Source organism: Aedes aegypti, chromosome 2 (genome assembly GCF_002204515.2).
Source record: "Aedes aegypti strain LVP_AGWG chromosome 2, AaegL5.0 Primary Assembly, whole genome shotgun sequence".
NCBI classification, from domain to species: Eukaryota; Metazoa; Arthropoda; class Insecta; order Diptera; family Culicidae; genus Aedes; species Aedes aegypti.
In genome coordinates, this window is record NC_035108.1 from 121,513,468 (window position 1) to 121,534,723 (window position 21,256).

The following is a 21,256-nucleotide window of genomic DNA, read 5'->3' on the forward strand; positions in this document are numbered from 1 at the left end:
ATATAGGCCACTAATACAATTAACGTTGTGAAAACCATTACCAATAACTAATCTTACATAATAATGGTCGATATTCAATTATATGCTGAAATTATCTTTACTTGATATTAAAGAAAAAAAGGCAAAAATATTGAAAAAAGTCAATGATCCCCAACTGATAAAAGTGCAAGTACCGTTCTGATTCAAATTCCGGACAGCTTCAAATTCCGGACACTCAACTTTGTATGAGAAAGGTTTCAATTGAAATGTTTCAAAATTTGCCGTCCAAAAGCTTACAATTTGGAGACTTGTTTTGAAGAGATTTTTACATAGCAATCCATGAAAATTTACAATGCGCAACTAGTTTTTACGTTTTTCTAACGGCTGGTAGTGTTTATTTAACAATTCAACTTTTCCAAGTTTGCTTTTCACGAGCTGTCCGGAATTCGAATCAAAGCGTCCGGAATAAGAAGCAAAAGTGAGGTGGTGTCCGGAATAAGGATCATGAAGAGGACACACATTTCTGTTTATTTAAATTTATTGGAGTTGTGGAATTCAAATCTTCACCTACCATTCGATAGGTAAGTGTCCTGATAGCATAATAACGCTGAGACATCATAAAGATTGATTTAATTTATATGCTTTTAGATGGCTAACACTTCGAAGAGGCCTTAAGTGTCCGTAATATGAATGTGCAGCTAAATTCTTCTAGATCCTTTAGTTTACATCTTTGAATAACCTTGGAAATTAATTTTAGCCTGGGACAACATAGTATGGGATAAGTAAAGTTTCGGTAAGAAATGAAATATATTGTTCTCAGTGAAGTCCCTACATTTACCTGTACCAAAGTACGAATTTTTATTTCGTTGTATTTTTCTAAGATAGCTTTCTAACCTTCGAACAGCGTATTTGTACTGAATTCTTTGTTTTTCCTAAAAACTATAACTTAAGCATATTGTTTCAATGGTACTACCAAGGATATTGCTCTAGTATTCCAGGAATATCTTAATACAAGTGTTTACTATGTATTGATGTACCAGAAGAATCTATCAGAAAAAGTCATTTTTTTATTAGTGGCCACCTGATCGCCCATAGTGGCGCATTGTTTTCTTTCGTGTTTGACGTTTCACACTAACGCCATCTGTAGGTCTTGTTGAACAAAATAATATTTCGCGCAACATGGTCACCAGGAGATGATACAGTAAACTGGGCGATGGATTTTAATGGAATTTGTTCGAGTGTTTGTCTGTGTCACGACCCTCAGCTTAGTCTTGCTGAATAGCTGCGCGTTTATCGCTACGGCTATCGGGACCCCAGTTTCTTGACTTGAAACAATCGTATTTGGTAAAGTATAAGCGTACAAGGTGGAGGCGATATACGTCGTTTTCGCATGCAGCCTAATGACATATCTTACGAGGCATGAATCGCCCACTATTTGTACCTCTGGATTTGGTATTGTAGATGTGTAGTTATTTGGGTTTCTCTGAGTACCGTCATTAGAGGTGACAGTGAAGCAGAACAAAATAAAAAATAAATACCTCAACAAATAATGGGAATATTGATGAAAAAAAATCAATGAAGTATTCTCTACAGTTACAAACAGCTACCGCCAAAACATAAGAACTCGAGAGCTTAAAGGTAAATTTTAATAAATCATTGCAAAAAGCTTAAAAAATGAGGTCTCTTCAAATTGTAACTTCTGGGTTGTTATAAAAAAATCTCTCTGTTAGGTGGATGAATACAATTCCTAAATCTCACAATCTTGTGCATTATATAAATTTTTATGGAAATCTGTAAGACACTTTAACACAAGACGATTCTCTTGATTAATACTAGTATTTAATAAAAATTAGGATCCTATGTATAATTTAGAAACTAATACTTTACTTTCACAATTCCTAAAAAAAAAACAAAACGTGAAGAATATGGGTTTGATGCTATTTATATCTTACAACTGAATTTCTTTTTGTACTCTATTCCATTTGCAGCTGTTTTTCTACTCATCGTTAACGGTTTTTTTTCCTTTTCAGGTACTTCAACTATAAACGATATCATAAGCATTTTATGCTATTGTTGGTAAGCTAACAACACAAGAAACAACATAATATCTAATTGACCAAACACGCAAAACACTCTAATTGAAACACGATTTTTGTTTTAAATCAGCCCCATCTTATCCACAAACATCCCAAGCTCTCGGCCATTAATTTTCCGAACACACCCCATGACCGGCCTCAATTAGTTTGGCTTACATTTCGAGCAAGAGAGCACACTGACATACTTCTCGTGTCATTTATCCTGACGACCAACCACCCCCCTGCCCAGAAAATACACAGAAAAATATCATCACTCATCCAGTTTCAGTTTTTTGATTAATTAATCGAACGTCATCATTCAAACCAGCGAGTCTGACCGGCAGCAGAAGCTGTCCATCAATAACAACTATGTGTATTGCTACAGATTGCTACTATACTCCTATACCCCTGCTCCTGCCATCAGCGCTGCCTTTGAATCTCGTTCATCAGCATCGACCGATGGAATGACTATCCCGAGACCAGTGCCAGTTTCGCATTGAGTTTTACGCGAAAAAGTTTTCCACTTCTTTTTCCACACAGAATGTTTATCCGGCAGCTAAACTAACAAGCATTTAAAGAAGTCACTCACTGTGTTTTATTGAAGAATAGCTAATGAAATAATTAGCCCTTAGTAGTAGTTTAAACAAACTTAGCCATAAAAAATTCGAACGAGCACCTAAAATTATATGTTTTACTGGTATATCGATAAGTTTTAGAAATAATAAAGCAATGCAGTATTTTAAGAAAAAATATTAATAGCGCTGAATAAAAAAAAACAAAAACAATTCAACTTCAGCGGCGGTCCAAATCACGAGTTGGTACAAAATTTTTGGACTATGTTTAAAACTAGAGCTTGCACCGGTGCTGTAAATATCAGTTTTCTGATCTATTTTTGGTCGGTTTCGGACCTTTCGGACCTAGATTTGAACTGTTCCAAAACTGGTTTGAAACATGTTTGTTTACCAGTTCGGATTTTTCTCGCTAAAAATTTATCCTACTTATTTGAGGTAAGTAAAAACAAAAACAACATTTTTTAAACAATTTTTATTCCGCTTCCAAAGATTTCTATGGCAATTCATTCGGGGACTCCTCCAGGAATCAACAGGGTTTTTCTCCGGGGAATCCTTTAGGAATTCGTTCAAGGATTCCACCACGATTTTGTACGGGAAAAGTCCACAACGAAGTATGCCTACAGATATCTCCAGATGCTCTTCCAGGAATTCTACTGGAGTTCCCCGATGTGTCCAACAGCATTTCCATCAGGAATTACTCTGGAGATTTCTTTCAGGCATTCATCTGGGAATTTGCTGAAGGAATTACTCTGGGGATTTCTTCAAGAAATCCCATCGGGTACGTATTTCCTTCAGAAACTTTTCTCTGTGGTTATCGTCCGGAAATTTCCCCGGGGATTTTCTCCAGGAATTCCTTTTTCTACATAAATTGCTCTGGGGAATTGCACCAGGACTTTTTCCAAATGTTTCTTCTCTGGAGATTTCGTCTAAAAATTCATGAAGAAGTTCCTCCGAGGATTTTCTCCAGAAATTCCTTCGGAGATTTTTTTAGAGAATTTATCCAAAGAATATCTCCGGGGATTTGCACCTGGAATTTCTCCTAAAATTTCCTCCAGGAATTCCTCCGGAGATTTCCCTCAAGAACTCAGGATTTTCTCCAGAAATTCTTTCGAGGATTTTTTCAGAGAATTCATTTGAAGATTTCCTCCAACAACTTCTCTTTGGATTTAAACCAGAAGTTTCCTCCTGGAATTCTTCTGGCGATATCTCCATGAACTCCTCCGGGAATTATCTCCACGAATTTCTAGGGGGATTTTCAATAGCTATTAATTAAGAGATTTCGTCTAGGATTTCCACCAGGAATTGCTCCGGGGATTTCCTCAAGAAACACCTCCGAGGATTTCCTTCCGAAACTCCTCCTGGGATTTCCACCTGGAATTCCTCCGGAAATTTCATTCAGGAAATCCTCTGATAGTTTGCTCTAGAAAAGCCTCCGGAAATTTTTTCAAAGAATTCGCCCGGCGATTTCCTTAGCTTAGCTTAGCTTAGCTTAGATTGACTGCACATATCAATGGTTGCTATTCCGTGATTGACCGAAGTCAGTGAAAATGCACAAAGAATCAACTAGAAGATCTGGGATTGGCCATAATCTTCTACAGTGTGCATAATTCAGTGCCTCTATTTATACATGGTAAATAACGGCGCCGGCCACGTCCTTGCAGTCAGGTGGGATTGAGGGAAGGAATGTTAGTGTGTAACCTTTGCTATTTGAAGACCGTGTTTGCCTCTGCATTTCCACAAAGGTTACTGGGAGGGATATTTGTTAATGGGGAGGATCGTTGGGTCACAGGATTCACTTTAATAAGCGATTAGACCATGATAAATAATGTGACGAACCTTTCATAGTTTGTTGAAAAATCATATTTACGTCTCACCGTTGTAACGATTAAAGGTGCAGTCATACATATTTTATAGATTAGAAATAGTAGCATGAAACGAGCTCACCAATTGATCCGTCATCCTTGAGCAGCAACAATCCACTTTCAGCTCAGCACTCAGAGAAAATAGGCGCGCGGCCCGAGAGGAAAAACAACTGACGACTGCTCGGGCTTTCTTGACGCACTGCCCAGGAGCAAGCGTCAACGTCGAAAGATCAAAAAGAACTAATCGAACGCAGCACTTTTCACTTTACTCGACCGATGCGTGACACGTTTGATCCTGTCCTCATCGCCGGCGCCCGCAGGAGCAAGCGTCAAGGTCGAAGGATCAAACACAACTATCAAAGAATTTGCCCGGGGATTTCCTCCCAAGAACTCCTCCGGGATTTTCTTTAGAAATTTTTAAGGGATTTCTAATAGCAATTCCTTCGGAGATTTCATCCAGAAATTCTGCCGGGGATTTACTCTAGAAGCACCTTCAAAGATTTTTCCAGGGATTTCATCAACTTGTATGTATAGGACTGAATGAAAGCAAAAATACTAAAACCCTCACCGCTCAGCGAATTATGAACGTATTCAAATGATTTATTGTCAATATACTGGCAAACATATCTTGTTTCAAGAAGTGGCCAGAGGAACTCAGAAATATTCCTGTGGCCTGAGTTATTCCGGTGGGTCAAGTCAGGTAAAACAGGGCTATTTTTGGGAAACGCCAAGTTATCTTTACTTATTTGCAATGACAATCATTCTAGTTTGCATAAATCATAACGATCTGGTATTCAACACCATAAATGAAAAGTTTTGCACCGTTCAAAATGAACCGGATTTGGTCACTTGGACTTAATGCCAGTTGGAGGAACCAGCTATAGATTTATTGGATACTAAACCGTTTCAATCCACGAAAAGTAGAGATCAAACATAATAGTTAACTAAAATGCGTTCCCATTAGCTTGGCTTGGTTTTGGAATATTCCAAAACCCTCCAATTATGAAAATATAACCCGAATACTGAACTATAGCGAGTAAAACCCCGATGTACATGTGTTTTTTATAATCGTCTGGCTCAGACATAGCGTGTGTTGGTTGTTGTTGGTTCATGTATCGATATCGAATAATGGAACATCGCCTAAGGAATTGCTCTTGTAAATCCCCTGCGAAATTCCTGGAAAAAAAATCCCGGAGAAGTTCCTGGGGTTATAGCCAGAGTAATTTTTGAAATCTCCGAAGGAATTCCTGAAGGAAATCTCCGGAAAAAAATCCCTGAAAGAATTTTTGAAGAAAATCATGGATGAAATCTGCGGAGGAATTGTCATTGGAAATCCCCTGAGGAATTCCTGGAGCAAATCGCCAAAGGAGTTTCTAGAGGAAATTCCCGGAGCAATTCCTGGAGGAAAGCCCGGAATAATTTCTGGATGAAAAATCCCTAGAGGAATAGGGTCCTAAAATGTTGAATTAAATCTTGTTTTTATTTAATAACACGAAAAAGCGTGTTACTGTAACTACTTTAGCATTTTTTCCCGCTCAAATAACGGTTATATCATATTTAAACTTCAATTTGAAAATTGGGTCCATAAATTAACCTTGACACTTTTGATCATGTTTGACGTTCGCTTAGTCGACAAAAACACCACAGGGGTTATAGTTTTATCACTGGGGTTGTTCCTATCTGACATTTCGGAAGGGACACGGAAAACAAAATACACCCAAAATTTGAGTTTGCAAAGCGGTGTGACAACATCTAAAAATAAACATAAAAAATGTTTTTGGACTCAAACAAACGGAAAACATTAAAAAATTGAGTAAACATGTTGTTTTGGCCTAAACTTAAGCGTTTGGCACTAAAATTGGGACAGGGCTTTAGGACCCTATTGGTGTTAGAAATCCCCTGATAAATTCCTGCAAAAAAAAAATCCAAGGAGGTCTTGAGGACTGCCCCCGGAGGAATCCTTGAAATTCTCGGAGAAATTCCTGGAATAAATCCCCAGAGGAATTTCTGGGGAAATCCCCGAAGGAATTCTATGAAAAAATCTCCAGAAAAAATTCCAAATCACTGGAGCAGCTATTGGAAAAATCTCGGAGGAAGATCTGGAGAAAATCCCCGGAGGAATTCCTGGACGAAACCCCCGGAAAGATCCAGGAATTCCTCAGGGTTTTTTTTAAAGATTAATCTGGGCATATCCTCCAGGAATTTCTTCGGAGATTTGCACCAGGAATTTCTCCGGGGATTTTCTCCAGAAATTTCTACAGATTTTTTTTTTTAATTTCCTCCGGGGATTTCCACCAAGAACTGCTCGGGAGATTTTCTCCAGGACTTCTTCAGGGGATTTCCAGTAGCGATTTCTTCAGCGACTTTGTCCAGAAATTCATTAATAATTTTTTCCGAAGATTATCTCCAGGTATTTTTCTGGGGATTTGCACCAAGAATCATTCTGGGGATTTTCTCCAGGGACTTCCGCAGGAGAGCTTCTCCAGGGATTCCATCAGGGATATCCCCTAGAACTCCTCAATGGATTTTCGACAGTATTTACTCCAAGTAATTCGTCCAATATTTCATCTGAGGATTTTTCCCATGATATTTTCCGGGATGTTCCTTCCAATAGCTTCTCCGGGGATTCCATCCAAGAATTCCTTCGGGAATCTCCTCCAAGGATTCCTCCAAAGATTTTTTCCAAGAATTTCTCCAGAGATTTCTCCCCAAAAAACATTCAAGAATTTCTCTGGGGATCTCGTCCAGAAAATCTTTCGGGGATTTCCTAAGAGAATTTTCTCTAGACATTCCTTCGGGATATTTTCAGAGAATTCATCCGGAGTTTTCCTCTAGGAAGTTTGCTGTAGATTTACCCTTGGAAATTCTCTGGAGATTTCCTCCAAGATTTCCTACGTAGGTTTCAATGATTCCTCAGGGGAATTCCAATAGCAATTCCTCCGGGATTTCGTCCAGGACTTCCTCCGAGATTTCAAGGATTTCTCCAGAGACATCCCTAAGAACTCCTCCGGAGATTTTCACCAGGAATTCCTCAGGGGATTACCAACAGCTTTTCTTTCGAGCATTTGTTTTAGGACGAAATTCCTTCGGTATTTCCTCCAGAAATTCCTCCGGAGATTTCCTCTGCTCCAGGATTTCCTACGGAAATTTCCCCCAAGAACTCCTCCCCAGGAATTCCCCAGGGGAATTGCAGTAGAAATACCTACTGGGATTTCGTTCAGAACGCCGCCCTGAATGCTTTTAGAGCTCGGCCATGAATGCCTCAAAGTTCCTGCGGGGATTTCTTTGGAATTCATCTCGGCACTCCTTCGAAGTTCCTTCGGGAATTCCTAAAGAGCTCCACCGGAAATTCCCCAGAAGTTACTTCCAAACTTGATCCGGAGTTTTTCTCGGATTTTTTCCGGAGTGCCTCCATGAATTCCACCGTACTTCCTTCAGGAATTTCCCCGTGAGTTGCTCCAATAATCCCGCTGGCAGCTCCACCATGAGTTCTACCGGAGTCGCTCCAGGAATCCCGCCAGGCGTTCCTCCAGGAATGCTCCTAGGAATGTTGCAGGATCCCTTTGGGAGTTATCCAGGAATTCCCTCTCCATGAATTCCTCTAGGAGATCCTTGTGGTTTTACGTGAATTCTACAATTTTGATTTGTTTTTTTTTTTAATAACGTTCGAAATGGATCGCAAAAATAAAGCAACCAGTGCATGAGTGTGCAGTTTGGTCTATTTTTTCTGGTCTACTCAATTTTGACAGGTCCATTTTTGGAATAAATTTGGACCAAAAAATGGACCACCGGTGAAGTTACCCTAAGCAGCTAGAAATCCATAATCCAATGGAAATATAAAAACTAAAAACCAAAAAAAAAAATGCTAAACATAGACTTAAAATTTGATTTTAAACTAGAAAGAGCTATTTTTAGTTTTCCTCAGTAAATTTTTCAATATTCTAGTGCTTATTTACAGTTTTTGCTTAGGAAATACTGTATTATTCTATAATGATTTTATTTTTTTTAGATTATTTCGATAAAATTATTTGATTTGCTGTTTTGGAATTTTTAATTGCTAGCGTATGTTCAACTATTACCCAACCTAATTGCTTCTCATTAATATATGATTGGATGTTTCTGTATAAACATCATTTTTTTCCTAGAGCATGATAATATTTTTCCCATTTTCACCCACCCACAATGTTGTGATGTTTTTCTCATTTCGCTTTTGATCGTCAGAGAGCGCAAAAAAAGTTCTTTTATAGTTTTAATATACGAGTACGTTGCTAGTTTTCCCACTGTTATTTTGCCATTATCAATTCGATTCATCCTCTTGTTTGTCGGTTTTTTATATTTATTTTCAATCTTCATTGGTAACTGATGAGTGATGCGAACTTTGTTGCGATTTTCGCATTTGTGCCTTTGGTACGGTTTATGCCTAGAAAGGGTTTTGTACTCAACGTGTATGAATTTACATTCGTACTCATTATTGATTGAAATGGAAATGCACGTTCCCGCAGAAGAAAAAAAATCAAAGGTAAACAACATTTGATGTGGGTCAACTGTGAATAGTGAACAAATTCGGTTTAATTGGAATCGATGATCGCTTATGATGTTTTGTGAACATCAATGTTTATTAAAATAATAACTTTGACACAAATGAAGACCAAAATGCCTTCAGCTTCAATCAGTAATTGGGCATGAACTTTAGTTTGGGTTATTATTAATGCATTTATAAACACACTTCTTTGCTTCAACTTTACATAATGAATGAAAAGGATAAGATGCTTCAATAGTCGGCAAACATAAGAACAACTGTTTTGTGTCCTTAGACACCCTGCATTCAAGTTTAAAAATTGTTCTTGGATTCACCATTTTCATAAACGTTTTAAATATGGTACATTTCGTGTGTGAATCTATTTTTGGCATCAGCTTATTATGGTGCGCCATCGTACTTTAAAACTAATGGTGTTATCATATGTATTCAAAAAAATTAAACGAACTCTATAACCACCACGCGACATACAATTTATTTGAAATTTTCATATAAAACAAAATCCTACAATGGGTTGAGGTTAGGGTGTTGAAGATTGGTCAAAATTGTCTTACATAACTTATGGATGGACCCATAGGTTTGCCACCTTTTCAAATATTTGGCCGAGAATATCCGCTCATATCATTCCGCGCAGCAAACAAATTGACTGGATTTGTTGAACATCGTTCCTCGGCTGTTACACGCTATTATGCGAAGAGTCAAGAGTCATGACCCATTCCAGCGCAAGGTTAACAAATATCCACGTCAATCATGTCGTCATGTCGGGATTTTAACGAAATGGAGAGTTTGCCTACAATCTTCATACAGTTTCGTACATTATAGATTGTAACCAGGCATTGCAAAATTCGCTCTCATTTGATTTTGAAGCACGATCAAAGCAAGCGAAGAAAAACATCTCATCTGTTGCGGTCCGTGATCAGCAATGTATCACAAGTTGTAACAAGTCTGATTAATAGGAGCAGCGAACGCGAGACCCAAAGAGAGACCGATGATAAAATCTATTTTTCTTGCTTGTTTACAGTTGGGGATAGGTGTTTTACTTTACTGGCACGAAAAAAATCCCCAAACTTGCGATATTAATAGTGTCCCCCAGGTTTGGAGCTTGTTTAGAGGGGTTTTGTCATGCACTACTATCCTCCCAATCTGATCAAAGTTGTAGCAGTATACGATAAACAACCTCTCATAATGTGCAGCATATTATGATAGTTACAGAAAGCGATACGTGAGAGATTCTCCCAATTTTCTCAGGATTCAATCCCTGATCGTAACTCATACCAATCTTGTAAGTGGTTTCTCATAGAGCGGAACATAAATAACCTTTTCGTTTGTCTCAAAGATCAAATTATATGTATCTACTGAATTTGGAGTTGTTGAATCCGTTGCAATGTTTTGCTGCAAATCGTCAAAGTTGTATGATATACAGATATTATAGATGTTTAAAGGAAATTTTAACTAGAATTTATGCATTGTTTTTTTTTGGTAAATCAATCCACTGAGGATGTAAAATAGAACTTTTTACGAGATACAGTTTGATTGGAATTTCTCGATATAGTATCGATTTCATCGATTTTTTTTAACATGGTCACAGCTTCTTTGTTTCATCGTTTCTTTTATAAGAACAAATACAATACTTTTCCTAGTTATCAAAAAATATCATTCTAGTAACGAAATTATTACAAACTTCGTTGATTACTGTTCTTCAGTACATCAACACTGATTTGTGAAGTGAATTAAGTACAAAAACTAGCTTACAAGCTAATAAACTGGCATGCAAGTTGACTGAAATCGATAAATAATGCATTTTCAACCATCAATATCTTATAAACCAGATGAACTGTGATACTTTCGAAATAGATTCAGCGATTTCAAATTAAGTAGTTTGAGACATCAACTTGTTCCGCGGTGTTATCATCGTACTTGCCACACGATATACGAATGTAAAAATGGTCAATAGGCAAAGGAAGCACTCAGTAAATATCTGTGGAAGTGCTCAGAAGAACACTAAGCTGAGCAGAAAGAAGAATTCACTAAGGCAACAATAAGTACTCTGACCAAAACCGATATCGATAGCTACCCCACACAACAAATTCGAATCCCATTTTTCACAAACATCGTTGCACTTCACTGTAACCATTTCCCACCTAACGAGCCGGAACATCAATCAACTGCGGACAGTTTCGACACCGCCCAGCAAGTCAAACGATGACATTCCATAGCCCTCAAATTCGACGCTTCCAAAATGGTTCCGCTCTTCTGCTAGCCACTACGGGCAGTCGGGTGGCCAAAACCCTAAAAAACAAGGTTGTATTTCTTGTTCATTCCGTAGTACACATTTCCTGGAATAACAACGCAAGATCTCTTATAGTTTTGTTTAAACAGTATGCCAAAAATATTTTTGTTGGGGAAAAAATAAAAAGAAAAAAAAAAACACTGGCAACATAGAGTATTCATTGAATGAAATATATTGCATTGTCGCATTATTTCATTCGGATCTGTTGACACTGTTTGGAAAAAGTCCTAAATACAAAATATTGTACTATTTTCATTTAGGGATTAATCACTTCTTCAATATTTCTAATAATTTCCATTAAATAACAGCTAGAGATTGTTTCATGGAGTATTCATATATTGCAAAATGATTCAAATCATCATAAATATGTATGTTCTAATACTTATGGTTGTCACAATTTTAATCACACAAGTAGCCTATATGCATCATTAGTAACAAAACTAATTATTTTATTATGTGCCCTTTTCAAATGCTTGTCTCGGAAACAATGTTTTTGAAAACAATAATATTTTTGACCGCCATCGTTTATGGAAACTGCCCATAGTGGCAAATTTCACACCGTTGTTCCCGCTGATCGAGGGTTGGTACCATGCGGAAGGGAATGATTTTTCAATTTGTCAGTGCTCTTCCTATTGCCGGATTTCGAAAGCGATGCGGTCGTCCAGCACTGGCGGCGCCTGCATCGACGCCCCTACTACAGTGCCATCTACCGTCGCTGTCTTAGCCACAAATATTGTTGATACGGATTTGGCTCCGGGCGAACGGAGCGCTCACAATTTCACAGTTCAATTGAGATCACACACATATCTATAAATTTGTTTCCTGATCCGTGTGCGACTACTGTCGAATTGCCATTTTCGCGCTCCGATGCCCGCAAATAAATACACATCACACGTGAAATCCATTTCCCGTTTTCGTTTCTCTTTTTTTTCGGCAAGGAATGGAAAAATATAATGCGATATGGATGAATCCCGTGATAGTTTATGAAATATCATGCTATTTCCAATGAAACGGAGAGCTTTCCAGTAATGCGAATAAAATAATCTTAAATTAGATAGCATAATCTGAATAATGATAGCAAGTTAAAATGTGAATTTTCCCGACACCAGAGAGCACTTTAATTAGCAAATTAACGTACTTACCTCACCAGTCAGGCTAAGGTCTGGGTCTATCCATCGCCAGCCACGCATTCTGCGAAGGGTCCGCAGATCGTCCTCAATTGGATCGACCCATCTTGCTCGCTGTGCACCATCTCGAGGCCCTATTCGCAGCTACAACACGTCTTTTCGCTTCGCGGGAGATAGTGTTGGAATAGTTGGCAATCAGCCGTAGTTTTCATGTCACTCCAAGTTGTTAGTAACCCCAAGCCACGTACACAATCTGTTTATGAAAATTAACATCTATGCATCAGTTGTATTCCGCACACCGTGTAGTCAAGATCGTTCCCTAATAAACTTAATTAGCTTAGTTGTAAATGTATGTTCGGCCACTTCCAAGTTCCGAAATGTCCCTCAAGAGATAGAGATCACTAGTTAAGCAATTCTCCCTAAATCCTGGCCGCCATCGGCACCCATCGTTAGAATTCCAATTTAATGTCACTGATCGCTAGTTGTCGATAACATTTAAGGGTGGTCCATTCGGTTTTCTCAAATTGGTGGACCCCTGATACGCCAGCTAGCTAAACAGTTTGCGGAAAAGCCCATTTTTCGATAAATCTTGGGTATTTCTTCACGTGATACGTCTCATATTTCCTTTGGAACACTTAGCAAACTTAGTGGCATCGTATAAAGAAAGGATATAGCTTTCATTTGAAGCTAAAAAAATCTTGGCCTTGGTGCCATCTTAAATTTTGTTAGAAAAATCGTTTTTTCACCATTAGCGCACCGCTCGTTTTGAATTCTGAGATCGCCATCAGAAAGTTGAGAAAGAACTGAGTAAGATAGGCTACAGGTGAGCAATTAAATGAACGATTTTCTAAATCATTCAATTGATCGCAATGACCCTCCTCGTAAAAAGTTCGAATCAACATTTTTAAATGAAATATTTTCAACGCATGAATTGTGATTCTGTTTCTTCTATTCATGAGCTAATAACCGTTGAGGTTTTTGCAAAAATTAAGTTGTGCTACTGAGTAAATTTTTCAAATTTTGGAAACATTGATTTTCATGATCATGAATGACACGATTATCATGAATCATGTCTTTCATGAGTTCTGAAAACGATATGAGCAAAAGTATGCGGTTGTTACTAAAAATGACATCACCGAAAACAATTCCGTTGTCAAAACTTCTATAAATATGTTCAGTTAAGCATAATTCATAAATTACAATAAAGAATCCATAATTTCCTTAGGAAATTGCCTACCTGTAGGCGACAAGTTTTCAATCGTTGGTGTATTATTCGAGTCAGGTGAAGAGCAGGAGTATGAATTTGAGCGAAAAAATCTGGCGGTCATCTTGGATTTTGACGCCATATTGGTTTTAAGTAGTAGAATGAATTTTTAACCTTAGAAGCATTCAACATGTTGAATTTAAATGCTACCGTTACACTTACGCTTCTTCTTGTTCTTCTTTTTCCCGAAGCTACGTTCTTACTGGAACAGAACTAACCCTTCAGCTTAACAAGCTTTAAAAACAAATTATCAAATAGGATTTTTAACCTTTATTTGATACCTGAATGATTCTTCTGCATATCTTCGAGTTGAGAAAAAGCATTAATAATTTCATTTGTTTGGTTTTAACCCTTCGATAGAAATAAACAATCAGTTGAACAGCTGAGATAAGATAAGAAAGAAAAAATCTGATTGTTTTATTTTTAACGGAGACCTCATAATTCAACATGATGAGCGCTGAGATGTATGTATGTATGTATGTAGGTAGCCACCATCCTAGCTTGAGTCTTGCTCTGCATGCGGTTCCACATAACAGTAAAGTCAATTTTCATTATCAATCTGAATTCAACATACCATTGTATGAAGGGCCAAAATGGGGTGTGGCGGACCCGTAAGCAGAGACACTTACGCGAAACCCGCGGGAAATAGAGAATCTCCTTCCAATAATATGATCCAACGGAAAGTATAATGAAATTTGCAATACCTGTCAAGTTATCCACGGGATGGTTTGTTATGAGAAGGGCGCGTCAAATCCATTACAACTGTTGGGATAGAAGAACTCATCTACAAGGATGTTACGGTTACCTTAACCCGTGACTCCGGCTGGCACTCCACTCCATTGTCCAGCTGTAACTTCAATGATGCCCTGATGCACCCTCCCAATATCACCCATTTTATATGATTCCATTAAATGATTGTCATGTAATATAATTAAAAACATTAATTTAAAATATAAAAAATATAAGAAATCATGCAATAACTCGATGATTTGACCTAGAATCGTTGAATGAAACATGAATAATATTAATACATATTAACAGATTGTTCCAAAAGCCTGAAAAACCGATGACAATTTATACTAAATGTTTACGACAGCTTCCTGCAGTTATATATTGCTGATATATCCTGAAAACAAAAAAAAAATATTTAAAAATATCATTTGCAGTTCTTTTTCGATGATCATAAGAAATGGTGCAGAAAATCTGTAAACAATTTTTGAATTAATGGTTAAATGGCAAGATCATTTTTTATTATTAATTTGTATTTATAATACCGTTGTATAAAGGGCCTAAAGGAGGTTGGTGGACCCGTAAGCAGAGACACTTACGTGAAACCCGCGGGAAAAAGGGAATTTCCTTCCAACGTTATAGTCCAACATTAGTTGGATAATAATGAGAATCTCATTGCTTATTCAGCTTTCCACGAGATAGTTTGTTATAAGAAGGGCGCGTCAGTTCCATTACCACTATTGGAGATATGCACCTATCTACAAGGATGTTATGGCACATCATCCCAGACTTCGGCTGGCACTCCACTCCATCGTCCAGCTACAAATTGAATGATGCCCTGATTCACCCTCCCAGTTCCCAATATGTTATAAAACAATGCATAAATATACTAAAAGATGTTGACTCCCTGATACTCCTATAAGTTGAAACCCTGTAATAGGATCATAAATCAAACATATATGAGCCATTTGCGTCTCTAGAAAATAATAAATGAATGAAATAAATAAAAGAGCCGCGTTGAAACAGAGATCATTGACATATTAACAACAGAAAACATGAAAAAACTTAAGGATTTGTCCTAAGATCGCTGCAATTTGAATGATTCATAGAAATGACATAGTAAATGATCTTTTCAACCACACTGAACAAGAAAACATGTTTATAACAATTACAATGTTTATACTCCTTCATGTTTACGACGGCTTCCTGCAGTAATATAAAATCATATCTTGCTGATTTGTCCTGAGAAAACAAAAACATGATTATAAATAATAATTGCATCTTGCTTTCCACGTTTAGAAGAGGCGGTGCAGTTTTTTTTAGAAAAACAAGTGGAATTATAGGCTTCAATTACGAGCAAACTTATCCAATAAGAAATTTAAATTCTCTCCATTAATCCATTTTTTGTTTTAATTTCTCCATCCATCCAGATAATTCCTTGATATGTCCAATGAAGCTAAACATTATAGAATAATATTTTAATCTAATTTTATGCGTTTCTATCATCATTTTTTATATATTTCAAGATCTTTTTTTAATATATGTAAAGGTATGAAGAAATTTATGATACATGTTTAAAAATTATACAAAAATACCTAAATATATCTGAGAAATCATATTGGATACATGGTTTATATGTATCCAATCAACAAAAAATCAGACATTTTGTAGGTTTGATGAGAAAAACTTAAACACGAAAACCTTAAACTTATATAAAATACGGTGCAAACTACAACAATATTTAATATACTGACTGTGATTAGGAGTATTATACAACAACCATGGTTTTTCACGAAGTCACTCTGGTGGTAAATCTCAACAGGTATCGTGCTGCAACTTACATCGGTAAGAAAAATTATCATTGTCAACCTATTAAAATGAAATATTAAAATGATATAAACGTTTACATTAACATTCAGTAAAATCATCATTGTCAACCTATTGAAATAAAATAAACGTTCACATGAACATTCAGTAAACATTTTAACACTAAATGCTGCATTAAGAGAATAACGAGGTTGTGATTATACTTACAATGAATAACACTGAAGGTAAACAATGCTTGCTGGGAAAGCTAGTCGGAAAAAGAGTATCAAATATATAATTTTAAATGTAGGAGCCTGTGAGTTTAACAATAAAAATAATTTATTCAATTATATAACAAACTCCAGAAAGATCCGATACTGTGAAGGCAGATGTTACATTATACGACATTACAGAGCAAAACATGAAATTAAACCTAGGCAGGTTATAAAATTATTCAATTTCCAAACAATCTTCAAAATACAAAAATGTTTCAAAAGACAAAAATAAAATCAATCCAAAATCTAAGCTACGAGAACACACAAAATCCCAAAGGGTCCCCGTCAAAAGGCGAAATTCAGAATTAGAGGGTTAATTCGATTAGAAACAATAATACATATCTATGAGTGAGTTGTTTGTTAACGAATAATAATTTTGCAATATTTTTTCAGAAGGGTGCAGCAATCAACAAAACTGGCAACACGCTTACTCTCTTTCGTACAGTAGAGTGTGTTTCTATAACTACCGTTAGATTTCTTCAATGCGTTTTTCCACCCAGGAAAAAAAAGAAAAGAAAAAAATCCTTTTCAGTCACATTCATACACGCATTCACACAAAATTACTTTTCTGATGCAACCATTTCATGCACTCTCATAAAATTCCGCGCCTCGTACCGCGGTTTTACATTATCAATTTATAATGTAGATTCAAGCGTGAATTTTAATGCATTAATTCGTAATTGGTTCCCATAAAAAATGAGCAAAATAGTTGCTAGATATGCGAAAGATAAAATATTTATTAAAATAAATGGATGTTCGAAACTAGTTACTCATCTCAGCTAACGGCTGTACTAAGTAGTACTTTATTACAGTGGCAGCATTAGCTGTAACGAACACATGAAATATTTCACATGGTTTGAGGCGTTTGTTCAAACGAAAAGAAAAAAGCGTTTGTTCAAACAAAAAGAAAAAAATATATAAATGAATCAAGGGAGTAAGATCGCTTGAACAAATTTAACATATTGAACATTTGATTAATGGAAGACTGAATGCTAAATACTTATCTTGTATTCCGGTGATCAATGAGTCCTTCTCCTTTCTCAGCTTTTCAATTTCTTTTTTCTTCAGACATGAAGGCAGTACGTTTCATACGGTAAAGCTTATGTTTAAGCTTCCATATAGTACAACGTTTGAACAACCAAATTGAAAATCATCAATATTATAACACAACACTATTCTTTCACCAAATCTTCACTTGCTTGTCATAACGATGCATGTCTTCTATCATCCACAACATTTTTTCACATTATTTTTATACAAAATACCAACTATTTCATTGAAAATCAAGCACTATAATTTTACCACTCGCTTCTTTGTTCAGAGTTGCCAGTCTGTTGTCAACATGATGAGCGCTGAGATGGTAATAAATCATTCAACTGCTAAAAACCAAGAGAGCGTCAAAATCCAAGATGGTCGCTAGATTTTTCAACCTCAAAATGACACATCTGCGTTTCGGCATTACGTCCACATCAGCTTCTTATCTTTCAATTTCGCTATTTGTCATATGTATGGTGGACGGTAGTAAAAGCGATACTTTATGGCTCACAAATTAAGGATTTGTGTGCTCAAATATTCAAGATTTCCATTCTATGTTAATGTACTCTTGGCAATGATTCACGTTAAAACACAAGACTTACTAATGTTCCAACGCGCAATCTATAAGCTTCATTCAAAGAACAACAATGCATATGGTTGAAAAAATGTTTGTTTATTTCAATCTATGTTTATCGACGGTTTTCATTTATTGAATTTATTTATTCATTATTCCAATTCAAAGATATTCTGTTATCAAAAATCACAGTAATAGCCTGTATTTATAACTAATAAAGCTAAGTAGCAGGCTCGGATCCGGTAGGGACGTAACGTCAGGAAAATGAAGAAATATAAGAAGAAGAATATACGTAACCTTGTTTTTCTTGCTAGCTTCTAAATTCGATATGTTGTGTTATCAAGGTGACAAATCCATTCTATTACTTAAAATCAAGATGGCTTCAAAATCCAAGATGGCCACCAGATTCAAAATGGCCGCCAGTTTTTTTTTTAACTTCAAATGAAAGCTACATTCTATCACTATACGATGCCACTAAGTTTGCTATGTGTTCCAAAGGAAATTAGAGACATATCACGTGAAGAAATACCCAAGATTTATAAAAAATGGCTTTTTCGCAAACTGTTGAGCTACCCGAGCAGAAGAAAATAACTACTAAATACCAAACTGAGGTATTCCATACCAGATAATTTCCAATACTTACAACCTGAATGAGGTATGAATTAGTTCTGCATAAGAGGTAAAATACCTCAAATAATACCTCATGCATATTCTACAAATTCCAAGCTGATAATTGGATCAGGTATTGTAATACCTAAATAATACATGATGGATTGTCATAAAAAAGTGAAATTTTTCAATAGTAGTTCAATACCTCCAGCAGTCATCAATAGCTAGCGAATACCAATATGAAATATTTTTAATTATTTTAAACATTTTTTCCAATACCATTATAATACCAAAATGAGGTATTGACAACTGAACAATACCTAATTAGGATCATTATTTCTCAATAATAAGGTGTTCATGAGCTCAGAAGTACATAGATCATTTAGTGACATACATGTCACTGGATGATGCATGTACTATACATACAGTAAAAGGGGATATCACAATAGTTCAAGCTAATTGGACGCAGTGATTCAACACCCGACAAAAAAAATACCTAATTATGGTATGATACCAAAATATGGTATGCATAAGTTATTGTGAGTTATTTTTTCCTCCTCGGGTAGCTGGCGTACGAGGGGTCCACCAATTTGAGAAAACCGAAAGGCCCACCCTTAAGCTTTATCGAAAACTAGCGATCAGTGACATAAAATTGGAATTCTAACGATGGGTGCGGCCTAGTTTCAGCGAGAATTGCTCAGCTACGATTGTAGGTTAGAAGGCTAATCATCAATCGAATGAAATCATAGAATCAAAAATGAAAATCATGAATGTTTCAAAATGATTTGGAACTTTGTAGATTATATTCGTTTGGGCCTTCTTGAGTATGAACCATTTTCAGTAGCTTTCGAGCGATCGCTAGTAACGGTTTTGATCCGAATTCGTGTGCGCAACATAATTCTTGTGTAACCTTATTCAATCGTTGAACTCAAATATGAGTAGAGCAATGACATTCACGTTTATACAAGTGACTTAAGGCTCAAGAATACATAATCAGCAATCATCAAAACTTAAAAAAAAGAAATCGTAATGAAAATCTGTCACTGCATTACAGATAGCAAGTGCAATGATATGCTAGATTTTCATGATCAATTTTGAGCAAAAAAACTGATGTTGAAAATTTTTAAAACAATAATGGTTACTGTTCTCTTAAATTTAGGTTTCAGTGTATTGATGGAGCATTCCTTAAGTTTAACAGTACTGGCTGTTTTAAAAATTAATTTTCAAAACCAAATTTCACATTGTATGTAACATTTGCGTAATCCATAGACATTCACGTAATTAACGTTAACGACATTTGGGAGAGTAATGGCGCTCAAGCCTAGGTTTTAGAGTATGAGGGCAAAGAACCTGTTTGCAATTCCAAAAAAAAGTGTAACATCTATTTGTCAGTGATTGCACGTTTCAGAGGTTATCGAAGCTTCAAGTTCCCAGCAAAAAATCGCACTATTCAGCGAAAAGCTACGTTCGCGAAGCTTTCAGCACGCCGCAATAATCCCCAGTCACGGCCCAATAAATAACACTCAATTTTGCCACCAGCGAGCAAGCATCGACACATTTTATCCATTTGCCCCGATATGGCTCTATTTTGGAGGGAGCTGCTTGGCTCGAACAAAACAGAAAAAAACTATTTATAGTGTGCAGATCAAGTTAATGTCGTTAATATTCAATCTGACAGTTTTATTGCTCCTGCTGCACATCTCTGAAAGAACTTGGGTTTCTTGTTGCCTTCCTGGCACTATGAGCTTTCGTGGGGAGGGAAGGCCGGGGTAGATGTAGTGTTTGCTTTATATCTCTCGATTTTTTTCTCTGTGCTCGAGCACTTTCGTTGTTATTCAGTGGCACTCACTTTGCATAATGGAAATTTGCCTCCGTCAGAGACGACGCTCCCGATATCCAGTCGGGTGTTGCTGCGGAATGGATTGCTTCACAGATAGTTTTTCACTCGATGGATGGAAACTGTGTGAATGGGACACAACATGAAGTTGAAGTTTTTGTTTCCTGATTTTCGTCTTTTTTATTTTGTTTGACAAAACTTCACTACCATAAATTGCAAGTAATTTCCAACTGGATTCTCATAAAAATTGAGTTTTATCTGTTTTCAACACATTTTCCAATAATGAAACATACAATTAAGTTGGTAAAATTGGGAGAAAACTACTGTTTAGATTAATATTACGGACGCTTGAGGCTTCACTGATATCAAATATATCTTTATGTTGAAGCATTCAAAAATTTTCGAAACGTGAAAGTTTCCGAAATTTTACATATGATCAAATGGAGAACCACTATAACCAGAACTATATAAAAATATATATATATATATATATATATATATATATATATATATATATATATATATATATATATATATATATATATATATATATATATATATATATATATATATATATATATATATATATATATATATATATATATATATATATATATATATATATATATATATATATATATATATATATATATATATATATATATATATATATATATATATATAT

At 36.1% G+C, this 21,256-nt stretch overlaps 1 protein-coding gene across 12 annotated transcripts in view; it reads left to right on the forward strand.

Annotated features, from left to right (window-relative positions):
* Window positions 1-21,256, forward strand: part of LOC5576549 (translation initiation factor IF-2) — a 393,961-nt gene that overhangs the window by 171,876 nt on the left and 200,829 nt on the right. The window contains exon 1 of one of the 12 annotated variants that reach the window (XM_021842148.1): window positions 2,035-2,055. The exons of the other annotated variants lie outside the window; for them this stretch is intronic. The gene's annotated coding sequence lies outside the window, so the exon portion shown is untranslated. Of the gene's footprint in view, window positions 1-2,034; window positions 2,056-21,256 lie in introns of those variants that run through there. 12 annotated transcript variants of the gene reach the window in all.